General features: G+C 34.4%; 2 non-coding genes across 2 annotated transcripts; one reads left to right on the top strand and one right to left on the bottom strand.

Moving 5' to 3' along the window:
• Positions 1-4,965: 4,965 nt before the first annotated feature.
• Positions 4,966-5,037, bottom strand: Trnap-cgg (transfer RNA proline (anticodon CGG)). Its single transcript has one exon. It is a non-coding gene; the product is annotated as a tRNA-Pro (tRNA).
• Positions 5,038-5,760: 723 nt separating this feature from the next.
• On the top strand, positions 5,761-5,832 carry Trnat-cgu (transfer RNA threonine (anticodon CGU)). Its single transcript has one exon. It is a non-coding gene; the product is annotated as a tRNA-Thr (tRNA).
• Positions 5,833-19,888: the final 14,056 nt, after the last annotated feature.

Raw genomic sequence — 19,888 nt, 5'->3', positions numbered from 1 at the left:
AACAAACATACGTGTCCTGAATATGAGGAAAATAACGAGGGAAATGAAGTCAAACCACGAGACCATAGCGAAATTATACAGGTGAAGTAATAAGATTTGGCACTGCCTTTTTGGAAGTGTGTTCCTCTTTGATTTTCTATCAGACGTATGGGCAGAAATATGCCCTTTTTTACTACACAGTCCTGCGAGGTACAGTTTCTAAAACAGCTATGGGTGTTTCTTGAAGGTTTTTTTGTGCTGAAAACGAATATGACCTTGAAAATGTTCCAGCACGTCAGGATTTTTGGCAATTTGAGGTTAAATAGTCACAAAATGCAGATTTAGGCCATTTTTTAAATTTTTTTTTTTTTGAGAATGTAAAGTTTTTTTTTAATTTTCCACAACGGCATCGCAAAGTACTACTCTTTAGCTTTAAAATCCATTTTTAAAAATATTTTAGCGATTAATATAAAAAAAGGTATACTATTTTCAATTCGCCCTTTACAGGGGCGTTAGAGAGTTAGAAAGGTGGAATTTGCATATCTAAAAGTCTCCAATTCAAAATATAATAACTTTTTTTATATTAATCGTCAAAATATTTATAAAAAAGGACCTTAAAGCTAAAGAGGTCTACCTTGCGATGCCGTTGTGGAATATTAAAAAAAAAACTTTACCTTGCTCAAAAAAAATTTAAAAATAGCCAAAATCTACATTTTTTTACTATTTAACCTCAAATTGCCAAAAATCCTGACGTGCTGGAGCATTTTCAAGGTCATATTCGTTTTCAGCATAAAAAAACCTTTAGGAAACACCCATAGCGGTTTTAGAAACTGTAAAAAAGCGAGATTTCGCAGGCCTGTGCTATTAAAGGGGTAATTACTTGAATTTTTTTATAATACATATAACATTAAAAATTACTTTTGGGAATATTCCTCACTATGTGAATAACTAAGCCACATAAATTAAATATTTTTTTATTTATTATTTATAACTATTTTCTTTTTTAATTAGATATGAGCTAACCAATTTTGTGGATTACGACTGTACATACATTTTGCCACCAATTTAGAAACACAAACAGAGCCGTTATCGGGAAAGTGGCGATGAAAACTACATAAAGGAAGACAAAAACAATATGCTGGAAATTGGAATATCCATCTACTCTCTCTATGAAACTCTCAATTCAACATCACCATAAGTTATGAGTAGCAGGGATGTTTGTGGAAATGTATTTTATTTTCTTAGAATAATTTGTTTCCGTGCAAAAACAAAATTTAATTGACATAAGTCTTTTCGCTCTTAAATCATCAAGCATAAGAGCATAGCTTAAATATTTTGCAAATACGACTTTTTATTTCAACGTTTTAACATTATTTTTTTGTATAGAAATTTAACTTTTTCTCTATACTTTATAACGCTGAGTTAAAAAAATAATATATACCTTTTCGTTAATGTAACTATCGTAATAAACGATGGTACTTTTATGGTATATTCAGACATATAATTGGCGATATTCAGACATATAATTGGGTATTTTTGAGTTATTTAATTTTTTATTAGTTTTGAGGCTTAGAAATGGAATACCCACTAGGCAAAAATCAATATTTTCGACTCCTGCTCTTCTTTGCTTTTCATCAATCACTTTCATTCAATGGGATTTACCGAAAAATTGGGGAGCCATTGTGCCTCACGAGCTCACCGAAGAAAACAAATAAAGTCGCCTTCAAATTGCTTCTCAGTATCTCGCCTGCCATCGAGCAGCTCGAGGTCATAAACAGCGCTTTTTCTAACAAATAGTCACGGGAGATAAGAAATGGTGCCTATACATCAGTATGAAGCAAAGAAAGGAGTGCGTGACTCCAGCAGGTACGCTAAAGCCGAGAGTCAAGTCGGATCTTCACTCAAAGAAGATCATGATATGCATTTAGTGGAACTGGGAGGGCATGGCGCACTGGGAAATGCTCGAAAAGAATGCCATGGTCAACAATGAGCTCTACATTGCCCATTCGACTGAAAAAATCTGGTCGACATGGTCAAACCATACTCCCTGACGACAACGCCAGGCCCCATGTTACACAGGTCGTCAAAATCCAAGAGCTCGAATGGGAGGTGCATCAGCATCCGCCGTATTCTTCGGACCTTGCACCGACCGATTACCATCTTTTCCGCTCCCTGACAAATCGTATGAACGGCGTTACCTTCAATAACAAAGAAGTCCTTAAAAACTGACTCAACAACTCCTTTGACACCAGACCAGGCGATTTTTGGCGGAACGGCATCAAAAAATTGGTCGAGAGGTGGGAAGAGGTTGTAAACAGCAACGGCGAATATATAATTGATTAACTTATTGATATAATTATTGTTTTTTGTTTAAATAAAGGTCTTCGGTAAAAACACTAAGAACTTATTCCCCAACTTAATAGTTTCTAAGCTTAATTTGGAAATATCGGTTACATTTTTGAAAACTAATAGGATCTACATATACACATATCTGATTACTATTACTACTATAACGTCTACTGTATGACTTAGACTTGTTTCTATTATTTAGGCTGTATGCGAGCTCGTCTATTTCATTACCTAAATAGAGAAAAGCCCTAAATAAATGGAAATTCTATATGCGCTTGATAAAAGCTAACAAATTTCAAAACAAATAATTTGGGTTGTCAAACGAACTCGCACAGTTTAGCAGCTGCTTTTCTTAATGGAAGCAGTGCTGGAAGCCCCCAATAGAATATTAGTTTGGGTATTAAAATATGGACGAACTCACACGTAGGCTTAAACTATTATTCATTAAATCTTTGATTTTTAATATGTATTTTCTAAACTTCCGTTGAAAACATATATCGACACATTATTGGCCAAATAAGTGAGAGGTGGAATATAACAATGTAATTTGCCGAATTATATCATTGTTGGCAAAAAATAGACTCTAAACCTTCGTACGCTTTCCACCGCTCATATCCCCAATAACAATGCACGGTTTTTTTCTGAACTCGTGTTTTTAGCAACAATACAAACATTTAATTTTTCAATGAAAAATAAGAAAAAAATGATTTATACACTTCAAGGTATAGGTTGGCAAAAAATATAGACTATTTTCATTTTATTTCCAATATTATTAACATTTAAAACAAAAAAGCAATTTAACTTAAATAAAGGTTGGAAATCACATTCGCGTCCTAATAGGTAAAATTGTTAATCATTTGGCTCGTATAAATGAGGCGCATCTTCGAGTCATCAAATTCATTAGTCCGTCACACTGCTCCTTCGTGAAAGATTGCCAAAACAATTGGCTTTTCTGCCATAAATCCATTTTATTAGATGGGCTTGGCATTTTAGAGAACTCCCACTTCACAATTTTCCATAAATTCTTAATGGGATTGAGATCTGGGCTTTGAGAGGGCCAGTCCAGCACGCAGCCCCTTTTTCTGTAGCAGAAACCGAGTGCTTACGATCGTTTTCCTGTTGAAAGCGCCAAAATAGCGGCATCCCCTCTGTAGCATAAGGTAACATGACACCTCGTAAAATAGTCGTGTATTTTACCGAATTCATTATGCCATCGATCCGATACATTGATCAAACACCATGGCTACTTTCATCGTCGTGTTTCACGGTTTGTTGTTTTTTTTTTTTTTTTTTTTTTTTTGTAGAGGTCTATGAACATAAGTGCGGTCATTCCTACTAAACATGTTTTTTTCACTCATCAGACCATAGAATATTTTGCCATTTGTTGTTAGGCTCATTTACGCGTTCTCCGGAAAAACAAATTCTTTTTTGAATATTGATTTTACTTAAAAGCGGAACGTTTTTTAAATTTGCATCAGTCAAACGACAACGAACTGTTTGAAAACTGAAGTTCCAAAGCGTTTTTAATTTCCTTGGATGTGGCAAATGTCTGCGATTCCGATGAGAACACGGTCTTCTTGAACGGTCGTTTTTCGTAGTCTTCCCCGTTTTTTTTTTTTTCAGACTAAACGATCAGAACATTATTAATTATTTTAATTAATTATTTCGGAAATATTTTTTATTATACATATATTATTTTGTTCGAAAATGTTGAATAGTTTTTTTTTCACTTTCGGTACAATGACCGCAACGTCTAATTTTATAAATTTTTTATTCAAAAGTAAGTTATTAACTAATCAGCTTCATCGCAAAAAAATTCTTCTACTGGCAAATCAGTAATGACAAATTTCTCCTTAAAATGTTATGAGTATATATATATATTTTTTTTTGTCACCTAATTTTGCCATTGTAAGAGTATCGATCGTGTTTTTGCTTATTTTTCATTGAAAAGCTAAATGCTTGTGTTGTTGCTACGATCACGAGATCAGCACAAAAACATGTGATACAACAATTCACTATCAGTGCATTATTATTGAAGATATGAACGATGGAAAGCGTGCAAAGGCTAAGAGTCTATTTTTTTGCCTATGTATATAATTTAGCAAAAAAAAAAAAATAAGCATGAACATAATCACATTTATTCATTTTAATTCCTTTTCCTGATAGCTTCATTCAAGGTAATTTTTTTTTTAATAGTTGATAATCAATACAAAATTAATATTTTTTTTACAATTTCAAGACTACATCACTTATTTCGCATAAAAATATATAAGCCGTTAAAGCAGTGATAAGTTTCAAAGATTTTTGTTCTTCGCAGAGCTATAAAGGAATATACAACATTATGGGAAAATAACATAGAACTACAAATAATGAAGCATACTTTTCTGCGTGTGATATAACGCGCCGCCAGAGATTAACCAGAAACATGTGCGAACTGTGTTATCGACATTGCGACCTCGAACATTAAATAGTAAGCCAAGGACAGCCGATTCATGTGCTCTTAACGTTCAATAACTTTGTGCCAGAAGCTCGGACAAATTCATTGAGGCGAAACAGCAAATTGTTTGGTAACTTTCTTATAATTCGATATGTATAGAACTTGAGAAATTCTTAAAAAAATATTTAATTCAACCCTAAGGGCTTGTTCGGGAATTGAACCCGAGACCTCTCGCACCCGAAGCGAGAATCATACCACTAGACCAACAAGCCGTTATATTCACACAGCCAAATTACACACTTCACGCCAGTCGAGTGAGCCAGCAAATGTGCGAATGCGATAAAGAATCAAGAACGTCGTCATCATGAATACATACACACAAGTCTTTTACTAATCTGGCGGAGCATGTGCAAAACAACAGCAACGTATACGTTCAATATAGCGATGGAAGCATATGTATATATTTAGTTATTTTTAGCACAGCCATGCGGAGGGAATTCGCAAAATATATATATATGTACATGCATACAAAATCTTTTGCAACTATTCGAATGGTATTGAAACACAGATACGAAACTCGCAGCCTGATGAGTCAGAGAACTGTGTGAAAAATTATTGTATACCCACATACATACATTTTGCGCAAAAATTCTAATTTTTTCCGTCAAAAGCAATTCACTAAGTAGCAGCGCCCCTTCCAGCGTTTACTTTTTCTTATTTATTTACTTGTTCTGCTTTTTACTTTGCTAACACATTTTGCTTTTGTTTGTCGGCTTTTGCTTTACGGCTGTCATTACAATCGCTCACGACCGACCTCTTTGCATTGTTTGTTGTTGGCGCATTTATCGTTCTGCGGCAGCGCACATGTTTGGAAATTACACAGCATGTGCCAGATAAGAACAGCACAATTACACAACAAAAACATGCCTAGCGGAATGAAGGAGATAGCGTGCGTGTGGCGTTGTTGTTAGGCATTTGGCATTAATAATAATTGAGCCTCTTTAGCTCAGTGGTAGAGCACTGGTCTCGTAAACCAGGGGTCGTGAGTTCAAACCTCACAGGAGGCACAGATCTCGAAAAGTAGCTATAATTTTTTTTTAAATAAATAAAAATGTTCAAAAACTTAGAACAAATCGCTCGCTGAAAATTAATGCTGTACTAAACGAAATAATCGAAAAATGTACATATTACGAGTTATTGAATGCATGTACATATGCATATAGTGATTTTCATGGCAGAAAACACTCGGAAGTTTGCTATTGCCTGAAATAAGCTCGTCATAAAGAATATTTGTGGTAGAACATCAAGACGCACACCACAAATTGGAAGACGAGCTCGGTCAAACAACTAACAGAGGTTTACGCGCCTTTTTTGCTGTAGTTACATATAATTTGTTAAGTGTCTAAAATTTCGTATAATATTTTCCACTTTTTTGTTTCCACGCACAGACTCACAGAGCAGTTACAATTTTTCACCCTTTTCAAATACTTCATCAAACATTTCTTACGATTTGACGAAAAAACGTGTAGTTTGCAATTACAAACCTTTCAGATTTTCTAATTATTTACTAAGATCTAATCCAACTTTTCTGTCTCTATTTTGTAATTTTTTCGAAACTGTATAATTTTTTAATCTACATATGTATACATCATAGGATTTTCATTACCAAGTTACCAAGTTTTTACACTAAAACTTATATACATATAAATATTTTTTAATAATTTTCAAATAAATGTCAAAATTTTTCATACATATATAAATCTTGGATATGTATTCACCTTTCTAAGAGAGAAAAATAATGGTATTTATTTTTAAGACGACATCTGGCAGAGAAAATATGCGTATCATCAACTAGAATTCTCAAAGGTAGTTTTGAGTTCATTCCCTTAGAAGTTTCAAAAGTTTATGCAAAAATGGTTTCGCAATTTTGCAGTATATGTAGCAAGTTATCAACCGGACTCGTCGTAAAAGCTTTGGAAACATCTTATAATGGAGCTGCTTATGTATTCTAGGTGCCTTGAAAGTGTTTTTTATAGCTGAAATAATATTTAGGGTATTTTTTACTTCTACTTAGCTGGTAATCTCGTAATCTCGTTAGCTGGAAACGCTCTTTTTTGTTCATTTTTATATTAATCTGACGTATTGCAAATACTATTTGGTGGCAATTCTTCGTTTCATGTTCGCTTTTTTTTATTTTATTTTTTTATTACATTTGTCAATGATCAAGAAGCAAGATCGTTGTACAAAACCAAAATGCCACCGGATAAATACTTAGTAACGAGTACAAAAATAACTATCATACTTCGGTGTGAACTCTTCTATTGTAGTGCAAACAGTTTTAGTAACGAATATATACGAATTAGCACATTTACAGGTTGGTTGTTGAAAAGTAACAAAGCCAAAAAACACGAAGTTGACTTTTTAAATTAAATCAGTTCTTTAATAATAATTCTTCAATTCCTTAATTCTTGGCAATATAATCTGCCTCAACTTCAATACACTTTTTTTCAATAATCCTCCAATAGTTTTACACTGTGTAGGGACTTTCTGGAAGGTCTGCAAAATACTGTTTTAAAGTTTTTTGCTGAATTGTTAACAATCGCGGCACTAAATTAACGAAAATTCGTTACAGCCAGTAACCAATGAACGCACAGCAATATTTAAACTAGATTTGACTACCTTTCTTTACTTGTTTCAATGTTCATTGTTATTACAAAAGTTCAGCAATTCATTATCTACCAAAAACCATATACATAAATCCAAGTTTTAAACTTTATAAAGAAATCATAAAAATTCCACAAACTTTTTATCACACTTTTTTGAGAGTGTTGCCACCTGTTCAAGTAAAGTAAGTTCAAGTAAAAATAATGGAATAAATAAAGTATAAGGAAATGAATGTCAAAGGAGAGGTTTTGAAAAATTTTAATTTCGAATACATCGTTGCCTAGGGTTCTCACCTGTTAAAAAATTATGTTCAGTATGGGGGTCAAATAAAAGAAATTTAATAAAACTTATTTTAGAAAATATTTTTAGGGAGTGTTGCCACCTGTTTGAAAGAGTTGTTAACTCAATTTAAGGAATAAGTTAACTGAAATACTATTAAGTTATATGGGTGCCAAACAAAAGAGGTATATTTTGGAACAGAGTTGCCATCTGTCAAAAGCTATATTCGGTAAAATGAGCATACTAATAAATTTGAGCATAATGAATACTCTTCGTAGGTCACCAAAATTACTCAAAGTTTTCCAACAATTATTCTCGCAAACAAATTGGTTGAAGGCTTATGAAATTTAATATGAACTAAACCGGCAACATGGTTTTCTCACTTTTTCAATATTTAACCCGTCATATCGTTTCAGCTACAAAACCCTAGTTCCATTATGCGTTTGTGTGTTTTCCTAAACTTCCTTTTTGTTTTAATACGCAAGTCCGTTTTAGCACTTTTTCTCGTTTTAGATATGCCAAGAAAACGAAAACTTAATTTGCGGGGAAAAAACGAGAGCATTAAATATGGTATAGTTGAAAGTGAAGGTTTTGGAGGTTGGCCGTAGGATTAGTAGCGGAAAATTTAGCACTTGCGGTATATATACCTATGTATATGCATATGTATATTTTCTTGTGGTTCCTAGGTGAAACATAGGGCCGCTCGGTTTCAGTAATCTAGCAATTTAAGGTGAGTAGATGTTTGACTACTATTCGGAATTCAGAGAGAACGTAGGTTCGAATCTCAGCGAAACACCAAAATGAAGAAAAAGTCGTTTCTAATAGCGGCCGCCCCTTGGCAGGCAATGGCAATCCTCCGAGTGTATGTATTTCTGCCATGAAAAAGATCCTCATAAAAAATATCTGCCGTTCGGAATCGGCTTGAAACTGTAGGATCCTCTATTTGAGGAGGAGCTCGGCCAAACACCCAGAAAGGGTATATGCGCCAATTATATAGGGCCCGCCATCTATCGTTACGGATTTGAACTAGGTATTATTTAAAGAATGGTAACACTTAGCTGTCATCTGATTTGACAGAAAATTAGTTTTATTCTTCCGCTGAACGAAAATGGTTATGTATACGCTCAAAGAACGCTGGGAAATATTGCGACATTACTTTGAAAATCATGGTAATGTTGCAGAATGTGTACGAAAATTACGTACGGCAATGGAAAGAAGAAAAGCACCGATATCGTTTGGCCGCCTCGGAGCTGCGATTTGACGCCGTTGGATTATTATCTTTGGGGTGCCGTCAAAGACCAGTGTTATGCCAACAAACCAGCGACAATTGATGCACTGAAGACCAACATACGCAATGTCATAGCTGAAATACAGCCGCATATAATCGAAAATGTGTTGAAAAATTGGACCGATCGTATGGGATGGTGCATGGCTAGCCGAGGCAGCCATATGAATGAAGTTGTGTTCCATCATTAACCGGAAGGATTGTACTTCAAAATAAAAAAAACAGTTTGGAAAAATATTGAGTAGTTTCTTTTTTATAGCATTTTTAATTCCGTAAAGTTATATGGCGGACCCTATATATGAACATATATATAGGAGATTGGCCTTCTGCATCCGAGCTTGGGACCGGGGCTGCCGGATATGCCACCATGCTACCCAAGGCGAAGGAGTTTCTTCCTCGCTGATGGAAGGATTATACCGCCTTGACTCGGTCGTTAGAGCCGCGTTAGCAAAAACAGGGGGCACCAAGTCCAAAACAGTAATTCGAGGACAGTGGTTGGACGTTGTCAATTGGAGAGAAGTTGCTGTGTTACAAGCGTCACTTCCCCATTAAACACATTACTTTCAGTAACCGATAGTTAAGAACAATCTTTAAATAAGGTTGCACTGAACTTATGTAAATAATTTTGGTTTTTTCTATGGCCAACTTTTTATAGCCTACTCAAGACTTCGGACTTCTTATAAATTGTTCATTTAAGCCACCAAATAAGAAGACGAAAAATGTTGTTTATCCGCTGGGCTGAGACAAATAAATTAATAGAAATATATTTGTTTAATATTTTTCTAATTCGTAGCTTTTACTTTACTTTTTAAATTTTTTGTTTGTTCTTTGTTTTTATTTTGGTATTTAATTTTTAATTGCATGCCATATTAGCTAGTCCGAACCTAAATAAATAAAAATAAAATAGCTTATTTTGCTCTCCCTTACTGTATAAAGAGGAATTAAACATATCTCCGATCAATTACCTTTTTGAGTGTTTATTTATCGTGGTCCCACTGTACACATTTAAAACAAATTAACAGCAGGTGTAGCTTTTAATGACAATTTAAATGCCCAAAAACAAATAGTAGCAAATAACTTAAAGGGGCTTAATTAGGGGCTTAGGGAGTTAATCTATTTTTGTTTTTTGCCACAACTGGGTAGAAATTTGTTTTGTTAATGAGAGATAATGGCAAGGGTTAAAAATAATACTTTAAATCAATTTGTGTGTATATATATAGAAATGAATACACATGTATACAATAACCGCTATGTACACATACTTATATACATACACACGAAATTTAGAACTGTTCACCTTGGCATCTAATCGGCGTGTATCATTGGAAAGGTCTTAGAAAATAATACGACATTTAAAAAATGCTCCGAAGAATTCCTAAAATTGTCATTCAAAAATTTCATAAAGATTGCACTTATTTCAATTTTAGTACCTAATATACCTATTTATTATACTACAGATTAAGGCCTTTCCAGCTAAAACATGGGCAACCAATTCTGACTACCCATTGAAATAAATTGTATTTCAAAAGAGGCACCCAGAGGTTGTTTTAAAATAAAACATGTAAAAATTCAGATTTTTTCACCTTTCCCTATTTTTATTCAAAATATGACTCTTCACAATTATATGTGAAAAATTACATTATCCACCTTGAGCACGTCTACAGATAAAATTCTCTAAACATTCGAATCATGAATGTCTAATTGTTGAGAACGTCGAGATATCGATGTTGAAGGTTGTCAAACAAAGCTTCGTTAGTCCTTTTTCTATCCCCGACAGAACCAGTTTCTTGAAATATTTTCACCAAGTTGAATTGCCAACTCCTTCGGACGATTATTTCCCCCAAACAAATCACAAATTTTAAAATAAAAATCGCTAATTTTCATGATAATTATTAATAATATTAACGTGTTGTTCTATCGTGTAAAATTGTAAATCAGTTTACTTGACAAATGTCAAAGATGTCTAAAAAACGGAACAGTCCAGAAAATTTTACATTGCATATCACTAAATCATTTTTAGAAAAAAAAAATGTGGATTTTCAGATTCAGCAAGCGAGTTTACATAGGAATTGGCCGGTCGGGTTTATTTATTTATTTATATGTTTGAGTAAAAAAAATTGCAATGAGCTCAGCTTTTAAATTTTTTTTTGGCAAAGGGGTAATATTTCATTCACTGAATTGATACATTCTAAATTCAATGGCGCACCCCGTTTTGTCAGATTTGCTGCAGTTTCCTAGATAACGGTAGAACTGCCACATGGTAACCTTAAATTTGAGCAATCAGTTATGTAGGTGTTATACATATGTGACCTGGTCTATGAAAAGGTACCTTACGTGTCAAAAAATCATTTTTCACTTTTTTGTTGATTCGAATAGTGTGTGAAAGGCTCTTCAAAATGGTGAAAACCAGAAAGTCATAATTTGTTTAAAAGTTTGTTAAAAGTAAAAAAAAAGAAAAGTACAAATACGAAAAAGACTGATTTTTTTGTCATGATACAAATTAGAATAACGAAGACAATAATTTGTGCAAATTAAAAACTGAAGCATTCCTGGACAGTCTGAGGTGTAATGAATACGATACTGAAGTCGGTTTAAAAAAATTTGTTACAAAAAATGTATTCATAACTTTATAAATGGTGGTTTTTAAGGATTTGTCAAAATTTTTGTCACGAATTGTGGCATTGTTTCAACATCAAAACTTAATTAAAATATTTAAAAACTGTTATTCTGGGGTTTGCGAGGTCGCTGAATATGAATATGAAGCGAGATTATTTAAAATCAAAATGGCGGATCCAATATGTCGGGCATGTTTTTTAAAATTTAACGGATCCTCCTAAGATTCAATACATGGGGGTTTTGGCGTTGCTGATTACGAGTCCGATATCAGATTTCAGAAATTCAATACGGCGGGTCCAATATGGCGGACATATTTTTTCAAAATTCATCAGATCCGCTTGAAACTTTTCACGCGAGGGTTTGGAGGTCGCTGATTACGAATCTGTTGTGAGATTTAAAAAAATCAAAATAGCTGATCCAATATGGCGGACAAATTTAAAAAAATGCATCGAATTCTTTCTAAACTCGTTACTTAGGGGTTTTTGGTGTCGCTACTTGCGAATCCAATATCAAATTTAAAAGATTCTAAATGATGGATCCAATATGGTTTTCGAAAATCAAAATTCATCGGATTCGTTTGAAATTTTTTAAAAACTTATTCTATTTAAAAACTAAAGTAATGAAAATATATATGCATTAACTTTTTCTTGTTTATTTATATATAAAAAAAAATGTTTTTCACTGCTTCTGTGATTTTATTGATACTGTGATCTATGCTGAAGAAAATAAGCCAAACCGGATTGAAAAATATTAATATTTAAAAAAGTTATAAGGGTTTTTAGAAGTTTAAACTTGAACTGCTGTTTTCTCGAAAACTTGTTTTCGCACGTAGACCGGTCACATATGTGATCTTGATTGTTTTTAGAAATATCTGAGATTATACAAGGTGGCGCAAAATTAGTCATCCAGTTTTAGTTTTGAATAACTTTTGTAATAAATAAAAATTAAATTATTTTAAGTGATGGAAATCTTTATTTTTTAATATAAAATCTTTCTAGTTCAGAAGTGTCAAATATGATTGATGTACGATGCCACTTGCAAAAATTATAAATATTCAGACAGGGTAATTAATTTTGCATTAATTTTGTATAAAAAACAGGCCTAAGCAAAATCTTAGCAGAATAGCTTTAAAACTCAAGCATGTATTTACGAAACAGTTAAAGTCGAAGCGAATTTCCTGAGCAAAAATTAAATATAATAATAAAAATAAATAAAATAAGAAAAAAAATTTTAAAAATTTTATAGAAGATATAAAATTATAAATTAAATATAATTTTTGTTAAATCAATGAAACACGTTACAATTCACTGCAATTATTTTTTTCAGCGTATATTACATATAAATTAAGATTAAAATTGTTGCGAATGAGCCCCCAGCGGCTCCAGGGGAAATTTTTTAATAATAAATCTGACGAAACCGGGGACGCCATTGAATTTAGAACGCCCTTATTTAGTGCGATCAACTATCAATTGTAAATCGGATCCATATGGATCCGAAAATCTAATAGTTGTAGAATAACTCAAAATGGATGTAAATGCAATTTTGACATATTTATTTGTATTTTAAAAATTCCTCTCATCTATATAAATAGATTTAGTGCATACCTCCTGTCGGAATGAGTTTTAATATTTATTGGTCAATTTTAAAAAATGTTGATTGAAACACATAGATTTTTTAGTAAGCCCCAGAGGCAGCAAGGTAACATTTTTTAGTTGGTGAAGCGAATAACAGGTGTGCGGGGAAGCGAACCCATAAACATTTGCTTATTTAGTACAATCACTTGCATGTATGTATATGTAGTACCGGTTTCGCTTCACACCTGCCAATTCATTAGCGCAAGTCGGGGCTCTTAAAATGTCTTTAATGCTCTAATTAGGGGAACAGCCAGCGACCAACCACCAGCCAGTCGTCTAACGCGCGATTGAGGCAATGAATTTGCGCGCGCCACTATAAGAACGCTCGCCATTTGGGCATTTGGTTGGTCATAAGCGACAAAACGGCGAACAGTACTTTGTATGTACAATTAAATATTGCACATAGCTACACACATACCAACATGCACAAAACTCATAACTGACTAATTAACTTAACCATTTTGGCCAATTTATGAGACGTGCGGCTGATGTGCGCAAGTGTTAGAATGCGAGCACATTAACGTTCATGACGACCAAGCGAGCGCGCGAGTGAGTGAGTGATGGAGTGGCAAGCAAAGTGGCGGTATGAGTGAATTTTATGCCAAAGATGTCAATTTTAATGGTTTATTAACGTTAATTTAGACAGGCGAGAAGGCAAAAGGTGTTGTGCTGATATTTAATGTAGAGCGAATTTCGCAGCAAAAACTAAAAACAAATTATGTGCATTTAGAAAAACCCGTCATTTGTGTGATGAAGTTTAGTGGAACTTGCGCGCCAAACAATTTCGCTAATAGGCAATTAAAAGTTTAAAAACCAAATCAACAGACCTGCCATACCATTTTTCTCTCGGCAGTTGTTTGGGCAGATTATGGGGGAAGAAAACATGGAACTAACGCTTGGCGCAATTAAATTTAATGGTTTGCGTTATTACAAAAATCACATAGAATTTTTATGATTACCAAAAAATACACAGCAATTGTTAGAATGTTAACGTGCGTTTATTTCTTGCTCAGTAGTTTTTGTAGCGCGGCGCTCAATTAAAGTTGCTGATATTGAGATTTCATAAATGGTATGATTTTGCCTCCGTGCCTGTCTGTCAGCCGCCATGGCTGGCTATGGAATGTGGCGAGCGCATTTATCTCTCGCTGATTTTGAGTTTGATAGCGTTGCGCATTTGAACACTTTTAAAGCGTCAAAAACAGCTGTCAAACGTCGCGCCCCCATAGTCTGCAAAATGCGGCAAGCAAGGCGCCATAGTGGAACAAGGAAAATGTGTATGCATGTATGTGTGTATAGCAAACAATGCTCAACTTAAGCAAGCATAGTAATAAACAAATAATAAAGTTGCAACACCACCACAAACATACATATATAAAACACCACTACACATACACGCGTAAATGCTTTTATTTCCCTTTGAGCGGCAACTGGCTTCGATAATTTCTTCTCTTCCGCCTCACTGTGCGCGTATGTTTGGTTATTTATTTAGCTTGTGAAAATACGCGAAATTCCACGCAGTGCACGCGATTCAAATGCGACGCAAAATGTGCAATAGCAACATTTTTTACACCCGCTTTGTTCTAACTTTTTCACTGATACCGAGTATCTTCTGCCGTACACCCACCCTTTTGTTGCACATTTTTGCTGCATTGCATGCATTGCCAGTACTTTGTAGCATACTTTTTGGCGTTTAACTTAAACCCCGACTTTTTTGTTTTTGATTTCATGTCGCAAATTTTGACTTTATCCTTAGATTGCTCCACTTACCGCAGGGCACCAGCTGCAACACTGTCTCTCGATACTGATTGGTGTTTATTGCTGCGGTTTGTCTGACGGCGGATAAGCCACTAGTGTCAAATGGTGATTTATGTTGTTTGTTCTTCATTTAACATTAGCTGGTACCGAGATCAGATTCCAAAGCTTCAATAAAAATAGGTATCACGTTGTGGTTAAGCCAAGTCAGCCAAGTTCAGTCTCAATATCAACTAAAGCTCGGCTGATGATAACTTTGATGTTCAAATCAATGCTGTTCAATGTTTAACGGCAAAATGTTCAAATCAATGTGCAACAACTAATCCTAAACCAAAAATGCGTCACCGCAATTGGCTTATGACTTAATTTAAGCGGCAAATAGCTCTACGCCGAACTGAGGTTTCGTATTTAAGCTTGTGAAAACCAAGCGTGCAAATAAATAAGTATTTAACGCTGAGGAACGATCTCAAGGGCATTGGAATACCATAAGATTTGATACATATTCGTCCGATATGCAGTCTACATGACCACAGAGACAGTGTAGCTGCTGCCAAAAGTAAATCAATTCAAAGTTAAAATTCTCTAGGAGGAGCAAAGTCGCGCACAGCCCAAAAACGTCCAGAGAGAAATTGTGTTTGCCGCCAAAATTTAATCTGCTTTTACATAGCAACTTCGAATCGGATCCATCTACAAATTAAATTTGTCAGCTAAGATATTTAGAGCAAATTCATGCATAACGATCGGGTAATATGAGATTATGCCTTAACAGCATTCAAAAACTTTTGGGATCAACTACTTTACGCAATAGATGAATAGAAATGATGGATAATAAAGACTGTGGGCGCATGAGACCAATCCGGCAAACTTACTTGACAATTGATATCGTTTTCTAAAGAAAAACGAGTCAAGTCTTGAAACTACAAATCTATAAACAAATAAATCTCGAAGTAGACTTTCAGATCTCTGTATAGAGTGGGGCATCCAATGTTTGAAACGTAAACCACTTGAACAAAGTTGTGATATAATACAAATTTACTTGGACAATTATAAACCACCTTCCGAAACTGCAAATAAATTACGTTCTAAATTTGGTGCATCACACAGAGGCTCCAAACCTTTATAAACAATTGCTTACGTATCATTTATATTGGCACTGCCGTGCCTCCATATAAACTATGGAACAATAATAGTTCGATTTTTCTTACAGATTATAATCTGTAATAATTATTATTCTTTATAGTTTTAGGCGTATTTCTGTGGAAGTCGATTGTAAAAATTCCCCATGCATACAAAGTTATGGTAGAAAATGTATCTGCCCGACGAGAGTTTGATGCGCACAGGTAGCTGTCCTTCGTTTGAGGCAGCTGGCTTAAACTCATTTTTCTCGAAACTACTTTTTCCGGCACGGTTTGCATCATAACTCATACAATTTTTTAATATTTTTTAATGCAGTTTCTTTTTAAATATTCGAAAGCGTTTCCTCTATAGTCTGTCAACCCGGATTTAGGATATTTTTATTAAACATAATTAAAGTGTGACGTAATTATGACGTAAATCACATCCTTTTTTTAATGCCGTAAATTGCAAAATTTTTCGAAATTCAAAAATCCCGCGCGAAAGACTATAACTACAACTTTATTTTACAAGAAATTTTTACTTTTTACAGATCCATCAACATTTCAAGGCAGACCGTGAGCAACTTTTTTTCATTGTACTTTGGGTCACGTGATTTTTTAAATACTAAATTTTGTAAAGAAAAATTAAAATAAATTGTTTTATAAAGTTTAAGTACTGATAAACAATGTATAAAATTTTTTTATGTTTATTTCTATTGTTATCCCTTCTAAAAACAGTTTTTCTTTTAGCGCATTTTTAGCGCTGCTGGACGTAGATCTATTTTGGTCGCAGTGCGCAGTTAATAATAATAATAATTTACAGAATATTCTAGCCAAAAATAATCAGTAATGCCGCGTTGTGGAATCATACTGGTGAAAAGCCCGTTCCGCGGCACATAAAACGCAGAAAATGGCGAAGGATAGACCACACGCACAGCACACCACCAAATTACTTCACTCGAATGACGCTAGACTGGAATCTTAAAATTTTTCATGAAGGTGGCAATGTTGTTCCCCATTTTAACTCGTGCAGTAAATAAGTAAGCTTTAACTTCGCGTTTCTGAACTCCCGATGTTAAATTGAATTTATTTTCTAAGTTAGATGACATGTCGTCTTGGATAGGATTACCAAAAAAAGCAAAGTATCGGTAAGGAACAAATGCGCCAGGCCTTCGCTGGAGCAGTATTTTGTATTGTTTTCCACTGACTCGCTTTACATATTTGAATATAACTCGAAAAGTTATGGGAATCCCACTATGAAACTATGAAGGATTAATGAAAAAATAAGAAACAAATCTGAGTGGGGTTTTCTCAAAACTAACAAAAAACAATTACTCCCAAAAAATTTGAGCAAAACAAAATTTATTTATTATTTTATACCAAAACTTACATAGAAAAAGAATATATAAAAATGTTGAAAATACTCGAAGATATTTCACTTAGAAAACCTCTATACAAAAGTTTTCAGAAACTATTATATTTTTTTTTTTTTTTAATTATACATTTTCTTCGAAACTAGGTTTTTCAAATTAAAAGCCTAAAAATAAACCAGTTTTCACAAAAATTTACGACAGCTTCCAAAACACTTGGTTCATTCCACATTGGAATGCGAATTACAAGTGTTGCTGCACCGCAGTAGTAAATTTTAAATATAAACCTTTTTTACTGGTATGTTTCGCTTAAATTGCTACTCGTAGAATGCAATTTTTACTCTATTTTATTTCACATATGAAGCAATACAGCCTGAAGAATCTTAGTACTTTTTTTTGCCACGAATCATTCCAAATTTAATTCAAAAAATGCTTGAAACACATCAATACTCTATAGAAGTAAAAGCTTAAATCTTCAAAAATTTAAAAGTTTCGTTGGCTAGAAAACTTTGGCTAACACTCTATTCCCTCCACACCACTTTATATCTTTAAATAAATTTTTATAAAGTACAAAATCAGAGTAATAGTGGATAGAGGTGTTACAATTGTGACCATCAGCAGATCCTTTCAATGCAATAGATATAGTGGAGTTGCTGGAATATGAAATTATGATAGCCTTTTGGGTAGGACAGGAAGGCTTCTTTGAGAGTAGCGTGAATAGTGATCAATCAAATGGGTAACCGGCTCTTCGGGAATGATGAAGCCAACAGCGGGTAGTGGAGGCTTTTATATCTTGGCAATAAATATGTTTACGTTCATCTAGCTGGAAAACCGTCATAATTAAAAATTATCTAACCAAATAAAAATCAAAATGACTTTAATTCAGGAATATGAATTGGCCGCATTTATTTACGCTGTTTCTAATAAAATAAAGTTGTAAATCAGTCAATCGTAAAAATTGTAAATAACTCACTCAAACACGCAACAATGGACAATTTGTTGTTGGCATTCTGTTTCAATGTCAATGGATATCTAAATTCCTAAGCATAAAACAAACCCAACTCGGGTAACAGACAAATTCAAAAATCCATAAATTTCTACATAAATGGAAAGTAAATTGATTGGAAATTTACAAGCGTAGAAAAATTGATATTTAGATACAAAAAAAGAAAAAAAACGAATAGGAATAGTTACTTTTTATTGTTATGAAAATCGCGTTGGTATTTGTGCAAACATACATTTACTCATCAGTTTGTATGGCCTATTAAGTCGGCAAAATTGAGTGGATGACCTAGCGGTGCAGGTGTGCTACTACAGTGAGCGCCTGTCTAACAGCGATGGATGGGGGAGGAAATATGATTTCATGAATATTTTTAAATTTCCATTTCAGTGGTGAAATTGAAAACAAAAGGGCGCACCGCGGCGGCAAATAATGAAAAGCAAGCCAGTGCCGTTGCATATAAACTGGTTTCTGCATAAATATACACACATACATACACACCTGCATTCATATAAAATGTGATACGTGCTCACAGATATGCAAAACTCTTGACCAATTTTGGCAACACGCGGCTGGACTAGCTTTGGACTGGCTGGGTGTGGAATAGTCAAATTGGCTGTTTGGCGGCATTCGAATTGGTTAGCGGAATTCGTTGATGTTTATGGAACTGAATTTTCGGAGCGCTGCGGAACTGAAAGTGAGGGCATGTGGGGACGGTGAATGGGCATGCAATTGAGCGACTCATCGACTAAGTCAGTGAGTGAGCGGGTTAGCGGGTGTGGGTGTGTGTGTTGAAATGGATCTAGGAGACTAGGAATCTATAGGATGAGATGTCAGTGTATGAAGTTTTGCTGCCATATCGAGTTACAAACGATTTCCGCCGCGTTAAATTTACATAAAGTGATTTGATTTGATTTTGATTGAATTTTTATGAGGCGCGCACATTTGCTGCCGCCAACTGCCAACTATGGAATGAACGGCGGACGGCCACTGCAGACTAAGAGCGCGCAATGCTAGCAGCAGCTACGGTTGAACGATGTTAGCAAACAATGGCAAGTGCTGGACAATGATGCGGCAGCAAAAGCAGACTCACATGGCCAATGGTCAGGAAAAAATGCAGAGAGTACTCAAAAAGCTATTTCCACGGTTGGTTGGTTGGTTGGGATAGCAATGAATAGAGTTCCATTGTGGATCATCAAGGAATTGGTGAAATGGAGTAACTGACATTGGCCTATATACACACACATACATTTATACACGTACCTATTCATATTAATAGCGCAATTTACGCAATTGCAGCTTAGATATATTTAGGACGGTCTGCGAGATTCCAGAAATCACCCACGCATCAATACACTTTCAGTCTACACTGCGATTGAAATTATCATTTGAGTATTAGTGGCAGAGT

The sequence above is a fragment of the Anastrepha obliqua genome, chromosome 2 (assembly GCF_027943255.1).
Source record: "Anastrepha obliqua isolate idAnaObli1 chromosome 2, idAnaObli1_1.0, whole genome shotgun sequence".
Classification (NCBI taxonomy): Eukaryota; Metazoa; Arthropoda; class Insecta; order Diptera; family Tephritidae; genus Anastrepha; species Anastrepha obliqua.
This window is presented reverse-complemented; position numbering and strand designations above follow the sequence as displayed.